Source organism: Cajanus cajan, chromosome 4 (assembly GCF_000230855.2).
Source record: "Cajanus cajan strain Asha chromosome 4, NIPB_CcT2T_4, whole genome shotgun sequence".
NCBI classification, from domain to species: domain Eukaryota; kingdom Viridiplantae; phylum Streptophyta; class Magnoliopsida; order Fabales; family Fabaceae; genus Cajanus; species Cajanus cajan.
Genome location: NC_138520.1, coordinates 45,519,180 through 45,531,741, shown reverse-complemented (window position 1 = coordinate 45,531,741; position 12,562 = coordinate 45,519,180).

Here is a 12,562-nt window from a genome sequence, read left to right as displayed (position 1 = left end):
GTAAGGATCAAGTAAATGTTCCTTTCTCCATTGGAAAATATAAAGATGAAATTTTATGTGATATAATTCCAATAGATGCAAGCCACATTTTACTTGGAAGGCCTTGGCAACATGATAGGAAGGCCATTCACGATGGTGTTACAAACAAAATTCGCCTAGTCCACCTAGGAAAGAAACACACCTTGACTCCTCTTTCACCTTCACAAGTGTTGGAGGATCAAGTATTTATGAAATCAAAAAAAAGAAAAGAGGAGAAAAAGAAGGTTCTAGAGTTGGAGGGTAGTGTCTCCTCCAAGGAAGTTGTTCCTAGAAGTCAATTTTTAATAGAACATTATATTAAAAAATGTCTTCTAGTTGAACAACCTCTTTATCTTCTCAATACTAAAAAGACACTACTCTTAGAAAAGAGTAAGGAGGATAGTGTCTCCTCCAAAAATCTTGTGAAAAAGGAAAGTCACTTTTTAATTCAAAATGATTGCAAAAAGACTTTTCTTCTTCACAGATTTTAACTCTTTTTCTATTGCTGCCACAAAATTAGAGCTTAAGAACCACAACCTAAATATTTTTGAAAAGAAAGGATCTCAAGTTCTTAGTCTTGTGAAGAAGTGGACTTCACCTAGTTCTACTTCTTATGCTACTACTTTGGTGGTGCCCAAAGTAGACAGCCATTGTTTATTTAGGACTTCTTCTATTTTAGTTGTTCTAATAAAGCACCCAACCTTTGGTTTATATTGCTTATTAGATACATCTAATAGTGTCTTATTTTCTATTTTTGATCTTAAGGGAAGTTCAAACTTCTTCGAACTTAACTTGACTACTTCCCTTCAAGACCAAATTAGATTCTATGACTCTTCTAAACTCTTTACACCCTCTTCCATGATGTATCTAACATATAATATGATCAAGGGTTGTCTAGGTAGTTTCCTTATAATATTCACTTTGTTTTCTTGTAGGCTCCTAGGCTACTACATAGGGTACTTTAGGCAAGATACCTTAGTATGTAGGAGTACTTCATTAGTTTCTTATAGTCTTATTACTTTAACATTTATAGGATTTAGTTTTACACTTAGACTACACTATAGTGAGGATCCTATTCTCATGCTTAGAGAACCCATCCTTCCTAGTCTAAGGACCCTTGTTAGAACTATAGAAGGAATTCCTCATAGGGTGCACTTTCCACATATGTTATATGAATATGTCATCCCTAATGCTTTATTTCTTGTTTTCATTGTAGGTGATGCTATCTTTGTGGAAGGACCACTGGATTTGAGGACAAATCCTTTTGAAGGGGAGGGTATGATGGAAATCTAACCCCCAAGGATCCCTTTGGAAGAGGTAAGACCAAAAAGGGTGAAGGTTGATCCAAGAAGGCTCACACTTGAAGACCATTGGGCCTTTAACTAGGTCCATGGTTAGGAGGCTAGAGAAGGCTTCTACAGAGGAGGTGCTTCTTAGACCTATGTTCAATATGAGTATTGAGTATGATTCCTCTTTTTAGTCTCATAGTCTCTATTTTACATACATTGTATAGTTTGATTTCTTGTACCTTGTATATAGTAGATACTTGTATAGGTGTATTTTGCCTTTGAATTTGTGAGGCACTTTATTTCTTTTATTTTAGGTTATCCTTTAGGAATTTAGGGTATGTTACTTGGAGACTTTTGCTCCATTTGACCTTGTATTAAGGGTCATTAATTTTTGTACTTTTCAGTAGTAGAAGTGGGGTGACAAATAGCAAAGAGTATAGGTGCAACTAGTAATTGAGCCAGAATTGGGCCTAGGCCAAATTTTACATATTGGGCTTATTTTGCTCCATATTTTCCAAGGAATTGATTTAGCTAGGTCTCACCATCATATGGTGAACCTAACTAAACCAACTCCAAGTTTTTTGGATTGGATTAAATATGGAAATACAAGTGGGCCGCCTAGCTTGCCTTCCTTTGGCCGAAATTGCTTAGTTGCTTGTACACTTGGGAAGCTTGTGCTACAAGCCTCTAACTTAGCTTGCTTCCCAAGCTTCTAAGTTAGAAGCTTGCTCCACAAGCCTCCTAAACCGTCTAGGATGGTCGAGCTAAGCTAACCATGGTTCTCTTGAACCATAGTTAGCCTAGCTTGCACCATAAGTTTCTCCCACCATATATAAACCTTTTTCTTACCTTTGTAATCACTTTTGGATGATATTTTTGAGTGAGATCAAAATTTGCACGAAAATTCTCTCTTCTAAAAGTCTTTAACCTCTTTGATATTCATCCAATTCTCTTATCCCTTCCATAGAAGAGTGTGGTGAGAATTGAAGAGACTTATCTCTTCTCCAAGGAGTGGCGTCTCTTGAGAGAGTTCCCCACCAAACCGTGGTGGTTCTAAGGTCTCTTCCTCCATTGGAGACCTTAGAAAAGCTTAAGAAAATCAAGGAGCCGAAGATCTAGGGAGGAAATTGAAGGGAGTTCCACATCAATCCGGATTCTCCACAAGGTTTCCATCATTGAGCGTGTACAATAAAAAGATCAAAAGAAAATACACATTGTATTCTAGCTTAGCTTCCTTAACTATGATCATTAGGACGGAGGAGGATCTTTGGAAAGCTTTGAGGCAATCAAGTCAAACAAGTTGTCAAACTTGTTAGTTAGATCAGTTCTGAACCTGTTGAATTCCTCAACCGTGACATACTACTGGACTAGTTCAGAAGCTGATGGAAGTGCCTCCAAAGGAGCAGATGCTGAGATTGGCTTAGTAGAGATAGGCTCAGACGATTCAATTCTTGCTTCTTCAGAAGGAGTATCCCAGGGCATAGGCATACCTGGTTTCCATGATGGAATGTCCTTGCACCACTTATACTCAACCTTATGCCATGTGTCTGTGATAGCCTTTCGCTCTTCTTTGTATAGATCGAGATTCAAAAGAGAGGAGTGGATGAAGTATCTCTTGCTAAGAGCATCAAGATCAGGCCCTCATTGTTTGTTAAGAAAGGCAGCAGATGTGTCGCTAAAGTGTATTACTTTGCATGGGGTCATCCAGCGATACCCACACAGCATGAGGTTCTTGGCCTTTTCTTCATCTGAGAGACTAGATGAACTAGCTTCCTGTTCGCACTTATACATAAAGTTCTGGTAGAGCTTCTCTGCATCGTCTTTAGTATATATTAGTGCCATGGTAGGATCCTGTTGCCAATTCAAGCTTACTCCTTTGTATTGGTGAATCTCGACTTTTGATGGTCTAGGAATCGGTCCCAGATGTAGGACTAGTTCTTTCATCTTGTTCCGATCAATCAGAGGGAGTCGTGGACAGATTCGATTAGGATAGACATAAATTTTCATTTTTGTTGGAGTGTATAGAGAGGGAGGTATGTACAGTTGAGGGAGGAAGAAACGTCCTTTAAGTCTTTGTCGAAGTTGAAGGGACGATGACTCCAGCTGCTGGTTCAGTAGTGACCGCCTGTTCAGTCGCAGGTGGAGGGGAGCATGCTGATTTCTCTAGTGCAACCACCTTTGAAACGAGCCTCACATTCCTTTTTCGTTTAGGCTGAGGTGGTGCGACAGAAGGTAGGGGAGCCATTCTTTTCGAGACCATCCCAATGGGACTATTATTTTAACTATTATTTGTTAAAAACAATCTGTCACTAAATGGGACTGACTCTCGAAGCTTCCCCAGTGGAGTCGCCATCTGTCGCCACCGGCCCAAACGGGCCTCGGCGGTCGCGAAGACGGTCGAGCTCGCTTTTATTTTAGTTTTGAAAATGTATTGGATTATTAGAACGACTTGTTCTCAAACTGAGACCTTGTCGATCTTATCCAATTTATTTATTAAATGTCTCACCAATCCATATTAATCCCAAGCGGGACCCTCCATGGATTAGTGGTTTTCGCAAAAGGAGGGTTCGTGGAGTCGCCACCAATGTTTTACTCAAAACATTGGAAAAAGGGATAAGGCAATTGATTTTATAAATCAACTTTGGCCATTACAACCAGAGTTGGGTAAGGGAGTCGGTTACGCGTGGGGAAGGTGTTAGCACCCCACAGCGCCCCTTTCGGGTTCCCTATGACAGATTATTTCTAAAATAACAGTAAAATTACTAAATTATCCCTATTTATTATAAGCGATTATACTTTAAATATCTACATGATGACAATTAAATATGCACACAGAAAGCAGTAAAAGGAAGGATTTTAAGAAGAAACCTTTGAAGCGTGCTTTTATATATTTCGTAAAACTGGGAAGCTTTTTGGCGTTCCCTCGCTCTACAAGCCCGCTCGCTCCCTCCTATAAAATTTTGACTATGGAAATCCGGAGGATTTCCCTTCGACTAGGTTCGAATCTCCAAGCTAAGTGCTCGGAATTCCAGAACTTCGTCGGATCGACTCCCAGAGAGATTTCTAGGGCAGAACACTGCTCAAAAACCCCAGAATACTCAAGGAGGGAGTCAAAACTGAGTGAAAAAGTGTGGAATGACGTCCAATTGACGTCATATTTATAGGGAATAGGCGCAATACGGGCTACAGAATCAATACGGCCGTATTGAAATTTTTGAACTTCAATACGGCCGTATTGAGTTCAATACGGCTGTATTGAAGCTTCAATACGGCCGTATTGATTTCAGTACGGCCGTATTGAAGTTTCAGAAACTTCAATACGCCGTATTGAGTTCACTGCGGCCGTATTGAAGCTTCAATACGGCCGTATTAAGTTCAGTACGGCCGTATTGGGCTTCATTCCCTCCACTTCCTTATTTTGAGCTATTCTAAGACCTCTAGACCTACAGAGAACCCTCCTAGGGCCTTCCAGGAGTCCTTCTGGCTGATCTTCCTTCAGTCTTCGAGAGTCTTCAAGCTTTATTTCCGACCCGGACAATTTTAGGGGTCTACAGCTGCCCCCCCTTTACTTAGTCAAACGGTCTTTTGGTGTACCGGCTGACAAGTAAAGGAGTTGACCCAATTGTCCGGGTGATGTGCCAACCTTCTGACTTGTAGCGTCTTCCGGTGGAAAATTATTGAGTAGCCTCTCCAGGTTGTTGCATACCTCGGCGCTTCTGACAACCTCGGTAGCTAAGTTTAACACCAACGTGCCTCTGACGACGCTGATGGCTGAGTATTGTCTCTCCAGACCTTGAGTATTGTCTCTCCAGACCTTGAGTACTGTCTCTCCAGACCTTGAGTACTGTCTCTCCAGACCTTGAGTACCGTCTCTCCAGACTTTGTTTGAGTGCTGTCTCTCCAGACTCTGAGTACCGTCTCTCCAGACTTTGTTTGAGTGCTGTCTCTCCAGACTTTGTTTGAGTACCGTCTCTCCAGACCTTGTTTGAGTACCGTCTCTCCAGACCTTGTTTGAGTACCGTCTCTCCAGACTTTGTTTGAGTACCGTCTCTCCAGACTTTGTTTGAGTACCGTCTCTCCAGACTTTGTTTGAGTACTGTCTCTCCAGACTTCGTTTGAGTACTGTCTCTCCAGACTTCGTTTGAGTACCGTCTCTCCAGACTTCGTTTGAGTACTGTCTCTCCAGACTTTGTTTGAGTACCGTCTCTCCAGACCTTGTTTGAGTACCGTCTCTCCAGACCTTGTTTGAGTACCGTCTCTCCAGACTTCGTTTGAGTACCGTCTCTCCAGACTTCGTTTGAGTACCGTCTCTCCAGACTTTGCCTCTCAAAATGAGGTAGTTGAGTATAGTTTGTCTCCACAGTCCACAATGCTGCTTCGACGGTTTGTTTTTCTGATTTTGTGCCGCTGAGGGCTGGATAACGCAGGGATCCGTCTAAGGGATGTGCAGTCATTCATAGGTTCTTGTGTCCCAACTTGCATTGCTTAGTTGGTACCCATGGGAATTTTTGACTCCTTGGGGTGTACACACAGATGCTCTCTCTCTGAGTTGAGCGATGCCTTATGTTTGGCTGACGTCCTTTTGACGTGAGTGGAGTATCCCGGTTGTCCTTATTCGGGTGTCTCTCTTTGATTTTCTGATTGTGTTGCCTCTGTGTAGGCTGTTATCCGCTGGGGGATTTCGTCGTTGATTTTGATTAGCCTCTTCTGTTAGGCGTATCGGCTTGACGTTCGATGTTTGGCTAAGAGCCGGATTCCACTTGGGGAATACTTATTGATATTTTTGATTTTCTTCTCCTTTTTGCAGGGATGCCTCTTGAGTAGGCGATTGGGGATTTGGGGATCTTATTGTATCCCAGAGTATTATTTAGGAAGCCTCTACAGGCTTAGCCTCGCTCAGCGCTTTGAGTCGGAGAGCTATCTTCCACTGAGGAAGTGTTAAGTCCTTTGACTTGTATATACTGTTTGGATGATCGCACTTCCATTGGGGATTGCGTCGATTTTGCTTTGATAGCTCTCGCTGGGGATTTTTCCGTGAGCTTGAGCTGAGGTTCCCTCTGGGGAGTATTATTTCTGCGAGCCTCTCCAGGCTCAGTTATTCTGCATACTGTGGAGGATGTGGAGTATTATTTTGGTAAGCCTCTCCAGGCTTAGTTATTCTGTACAAACTGTTTGTTGGATTTTCTATATCCTTGCCTTTTTTCATTTTCGGCTTTTTCTGTATTTTGCCTTTTCTTCTGATTTGGCTTTTTCTGTATTTTGCCTTTTTTATGTTTTTGGCTTTTGCTGTACAGAAATTAAAAGTGCTAAAGAAATTAAATTCAGTTATTATGAGAGAGTATTATTTCGGCAAGCCTCTCCAGGCTCAGTTATTTTGTAGGAGTATTATTTCGGCAAGCCTCTCCAGGCTCAATTATTCTGAAGGAGTATTATTTCGACAAGCCTCTCCAGGCTCAATTATTCTGTACGAGTATTATTTCGGCAAGCCTCTCCAGGCTCAATTATTCTAAGAGAGTATTATTTCGGCGAGCCTCTCCAGGCTCAGTTATTTTGAGAGTATTCTTTCGGCAAGCCTCTCCAGGCTCAGTTATTCTGTATGATGCTGTTGATTTTCTGAATCTTTGCATTTTGCTTGCTGCTGTCATACACAAGCAATTTTCTATTTTTCTATTTTATGCGGTTGCCTCATGATAAGGTCTTTGAATGTGCAACTAATGTGTGTGTGATGCACAAATGCAATACAATTTTTTTTATTTTTGTTCATTTATTTAGAAAAGTGAGTGGCTCTCCCTATCCTCTTCTTCTTGGAGGACTTTCTGTCATTGACGCGAGGGAGTATTTTTGTGAGCCTTTATGCAGGAGATTATGGATTTTACAGGAACCCCTCCAATTTTCTTTTATTGACCGATTATTAATGGAATTTCGTACAATTTTTATGAAAAACCAATTCAGAGGCATAATCACATGGTCAAGAAAGAAAAGAAACAAATGGATATTTTTATTGATATTCACAAGTGTTTTTACAGAAAGATATACAGAAGGAAATTTCTGAAGAATGGCTGGCCAAGGTAGGCTATACAATTTTGGCTTAAACAATTATATCTGTAATTGTCGCTCTTCCCGTTCCCGTAATCGTTTCGGGTGAGATGCCTGAGCCAGGAGTGTAGATACTGCAAGACGCTTGCTTCTAGAAGATTATCACTTGAACCGCCTTTCGGTTTTCGGTTCAAGTGATCGTTGCTTGCTTTGTTTTTATATCTTATTCTTTTGCCCCTAACTTTTGCTTAGGACGTATCCTAACGGGGTAAATTTGCCTTTGTTTTGCCTAGTACCCTTGTACTGGCAGGCTTTTTATTTTGCCCTAACTTTTGCCTAGGACGCCCTTTTTGGGTTTTCATCCTAGCGGGCCTATGCAAGCAACGTCTTCAAGCGTAGTACTTCTTTACCACGTCAGCGTTGACCGGGTATAGAAGTTCTTCTCCATCCATGTCTGTGAGGATCAATGCTCCTCCTGAGAAGGCTCGTTTTACGGTCCTTCGTGATTTAGGGCCCACTTTCCGATTTTGTCCTTTTGAGTTGGTAGTAATTTCTTCATTGCCAACTCTCCCTCATGGTAGACTCGAGGGTGGACTTTCTTGTCAAAAGCCTTCTTGATCTTCCTCTGATAGGCTTGACCATGGCATATGGCGTTCAGCCGTTTCTCTGGGATAAGGTTCAACCAGTCGCGTCGGCTTTGAACCCTTTCTGCCTCGGAAAGTTTTGCTTCCATGATTACCCTTATATAAGGTTTTTCGACTTCGACGTGTAGAATTGCCTCCTGAAGTCCTATAATCATGAAGAGCAAAGGGTAACATCTCGTGTCAGTCTTTAAATGAGACAACCATCTTTTGCACTATTTTCTTGATGTTCTTTTTGGTTGCCTCGATTGCCCCATTCATCTTTGGCCGATATGGGGAAGAGTTGTGGTGTTGGATCTTGAATTCTTGGCTCAGTTCTTCCATCATTTTATTATTCAGATTAGATCCATTTTCAGTGATGATTTATTTCTCCATGCTTCCACTAGATTATTCTAAAATCTTTTGGGACAAGAGAGAAAAGAAGGGAAAGATATTTTTTATTCTGAAGTTTGTGTTTTAGAGGGGATTTATTTTTCAAAAATGGTTTTTGTAAGAATGGGTGGCCAAGGTAGGCTTAAGTGTTTAGGCTTGTTTGATTAAACACTTATGAAGTTAAAAAATCGTGTTGTGATTCGACAACTTGGATAGCTTCCCTTGAACCTTTCTTTTTGAATTTGGTTCATGGTACCATCATGGATTTCTTTTGTTTTTTGATTGTCCTTATTTTTGCCTAAAACACCCTTTTGTGGCGTTTTAGCGGACCTTTGTTTTTGTTTATTTTTGTAACCCTAACTTTTGCCTAGGTCACCCTTTCGTGGGATTCCTAGCGGGTCTTTTGCTCTTATTTTTGCGCAGTCCCCTTTTTGGGTTTCCTGCCGAGCTTCTTTTATTTTGAAAGATTTCTTTTTACCCATGATGGCACTTGTCGAGGCCAAGGGAAGGTGCTCCAAGTTGTCACACACACCTCCACATAAAAATGATGTGGGTTTATTATCATTAAGATGATTTTAACCTCATTCATGTTTATTCAAACAGGGTTAAAAATAATGTGGTTTAGAATTTTATTATAAGCAAGAAAAGAAGCAATGAAGAATGATTTTATTATAATCATAGCGGAAACATGTGTCCTTATTTCATCACTGGTATGGGTCCTAATGTTGACCTCTTTTATCTCTCGGCCATGCCCCAAATTTATAGTCTCCAATTTCTCTTGACGAGCTTCTTGATCTAGCAATCTTTGCAGATCCGGAGAAATGGTTTCCTCATCACTGTCCAACTCAACCTTTTCACCTTCGGATCCCGGTCAGAGCGAACAATTACAGACATAATTATTTTATTGGTTCTGTTTAGGTTTAGAATTATTAATGTTAATGAGGAAAGAGAGAAAAGAACAAAAAAGAGAATAATGTGAAAAATGCCTCTTTATTGATATGTATTAAAACTGTATAAAAACCCTTATTTACATGAAAAGGTTCTCATGATCTCGGGTACTGATCATGAGTCCCTAAAAGAGAAATATGAAGGGGCCCTATCGTGGCTTGTTCTTCTCTCTACTCCTGCTTTGGCAGAGGATTCTTGCTCACGTCGGGCGCTGTCGAATCGAAGGTGACCCACCCGGCATCAATAAGGTTTTGGACCTTGTATTTGAGAGCTAGGCATCTCTCTGTTGAATGCCCTGGTGCCCCCGAATGGTATAAACATTTGTCTTGTGGCTTGTACCAATCGGGGTAAGGTGGGTCGATCTTCCTTGGTGGAACATGAGCTAGAAGTTTGGCTTCTACTAGCTTCGGAAGGAGATCGCTATAAGTGGTCGGAAGTTTATCAAACTTCTTCACAGGGATGAATTGCGATCTTCCTGACTTCGAAGTGGAAGAAGCCGAGGATATGGTTATAGCATTGACTCCTCCCTCATTCTTCTTCCTGAAGGTCTTCTTAGCCTCGAATGATTGGGAAGGCTTAGCTAGCTTCCCACTTTTCAATCCTTGTTCCACCCTTTCCCCAATGGTGATGATGTCCGAGAAGAGTGTCGTTGTGTTCCCTATCATTTTATCGTAATAGGGACCAGTCAACGAGTTGATGAATAAGGACACCGTCTCTTTATCCGACAGCGGGGGCTCTATCTGTGCCGCCAACTCCCTCCATCGTTGGGCGTACGCCTTGAAAGATTCATCATTTTTCTTACTCAAGGCTTGAAGATCTGACCTATCGGGTGTTAGGTCGATGTTGTATTTGTAGCGCTTGAGGAAGGCGTCGGCCAACTGCCTCCATGTGTGTACTAGATTTCCATCTAGCTGCATATACCAGTTGAGCGCGGTATCAGCCAAGCTCTCTTGGAAGCAATGGATCAAGAGCTTTTCGTTTGTGGCATATGCAGCCATCTTTCGGCAGTACATGGTGAGATGACTCTTGGGGCAAGTCGATCCCACGTATCTCGGGAAATCTGGCACTTTAAATTTGGGAGGGAATTGAATATCCCTCACTAAGCACATGTCGGCGGCATCTTTGATGTCAAAATCATGCCCCTCCATAGCCCTTAGCCGATCCTCTAGGGCGTGGAATTGTTCTTTTGAAACTTCGGGCTCTTTAATCATGATTCCAGCCCCAATAGGTATGGCATGTGGAGGATCTTCTTCATGCTCTTCCTCCTCTCCCTCATGATGGGACCCATGGTCACTGTGATGAGATCCATGAATGTTATGGTGACGCATGAGTTCCAACATTTGCGCCATCTGCTCTTTGAGCTGTGAAAGCTCGGTCGTGAGCTTCTTGTTTTGTTCCTCTAGCGCTTCCATTTTCTTGATTTTCTTTGCGCGTGTGAGGACAGAGAGATGACCAGCCACTTTCTAAAATGAATGTTTATTCTAATTAGCTTATTTATGATATGAATACACTCTTGATGTGAGCTTGATAATCTTTCATCTTTGAGGCGCTGCCTTTTTAAGATGAAAGTTTATCACCCTCCCTAGGCTATTATCTCTCCACAACGGAGAATCTCAATAGTCACGGGTCTCTTTCACTCACATCGAGAGGGTATTAGTGAACCTATAAATGATGATGAGGATGCATGAGGTATTATTGATAATGATGCCTATGCTCCTTACTTTTATTATATTTTCACACATGGTCTTTCCTCTTATGTCATGGTTTTTTTCATGCATGGGGATTTATTCTTAGACCTTATTACGAGGTTATTTATTAATGCACAAACAATTGCACATAAGCATTTACACAAACAATTCACTCATCCACGAACAGTCACGAGCGAATCACGAGGTAGGGGTCTCCTGCAGAAAAGTGCATATTCAAGGAGGATCTAACTGTTCTCACTTGGTCAAAGGCCCCCAAGGTGCCCCCATTATAGGGACCCAATTCCTCTCGTCGTAAGTCGATGGAAAGCTCCAACGCACTGTCGGACTCAAGTTCATGGTTATCACCTTGAGTGATGTTTTTCCGACAACGGTCTCGTAGGCTCCTATAGACCCATTCAACCGGCCGTACTAACATCCACTCCCTATGGATTACCACTCATGCCCCCGGGTATAGAGGGAACTGTTGTGTGCAAAGGTTTGTGTGCAATTTATTTCAAACAATTGCGGAAATTTAAACAAACAACAGTTATTTAAAGCCAAATATATTAAGCATGTTATCATACAAGCAAGGGGTAATGAAGTAATTTTTAACTATTATTTGTTAAAAACAATCTGTCACTAAATGGGACTGACTCTCGAAGCTTCCCCAGTGAAGTCGCCATCTGTCGCCACCGGCCCGAAACGGGCTTTCGGCATTCGCAAAGGATGGTTGGACTCGTTTATTTGTTTAAAAATATGGATTGCTAGAATGACGTATTCTCAAACTGAGACCTTGTCAAACGAGCAATTTTATTAAATGATTCACCAATCCATATTAATCCCAAGCGGGACCCTCCATGGATTAGTGGTTTTCGCAAAAAGGAGGGGTTCGTGGAGTCGCCACCAATGTTTTACTCAAAACATTGGAAAAAGGGATAAGGCAATTGATTTTTACAAATCAACTTTGGCCATTACAACCAGAGTTGGGTAAGGGAGTCGGTTACGCGTGGGGAAGGTGTTAGCACCCCACAGCGCCCCTTTCGGGTTCCCTATGACAGATTATTTTCTAAAATAACAGCGTAAAATTACTAAATTACCCCTATTTATTCTAAGCAATTATAAATTAACTATCTACATGATGACAGTTTAAATATGCACACAGAAAGCAGTAAAAGGAAGGATTTAAGAAGAAACCTCTTGAAACGTGCTTTTATATATTGAGTGAAACTGGGAAGCTTTTTGGCGTTCCCTCGCTCTACAAGCTCGCTCGCTCCTTCCTAAAAACTTTTAACTATGGAAATCCGGAGGATTTCCCTTCGACTAGGTTCGATCCTCAAGCAAAATGGCTCGGGGCTCAAGAACTTTGTCGGATCAACTCTCCGAGTGATTTCTAGGGCAGAACACTGCTCAAAAACCCCAGAATACTCAAGGAGAGGGTTAAAACTATCTAAAAAAGTGTGGAATGACGTCCAATTGACGTCATATTTATAGGGAATAGGCGCAATACGGCCTACAGAAGCAATACGGCCGTATTGAAATTTTTGAACTTCAATACGGCCGTATTGAGTTC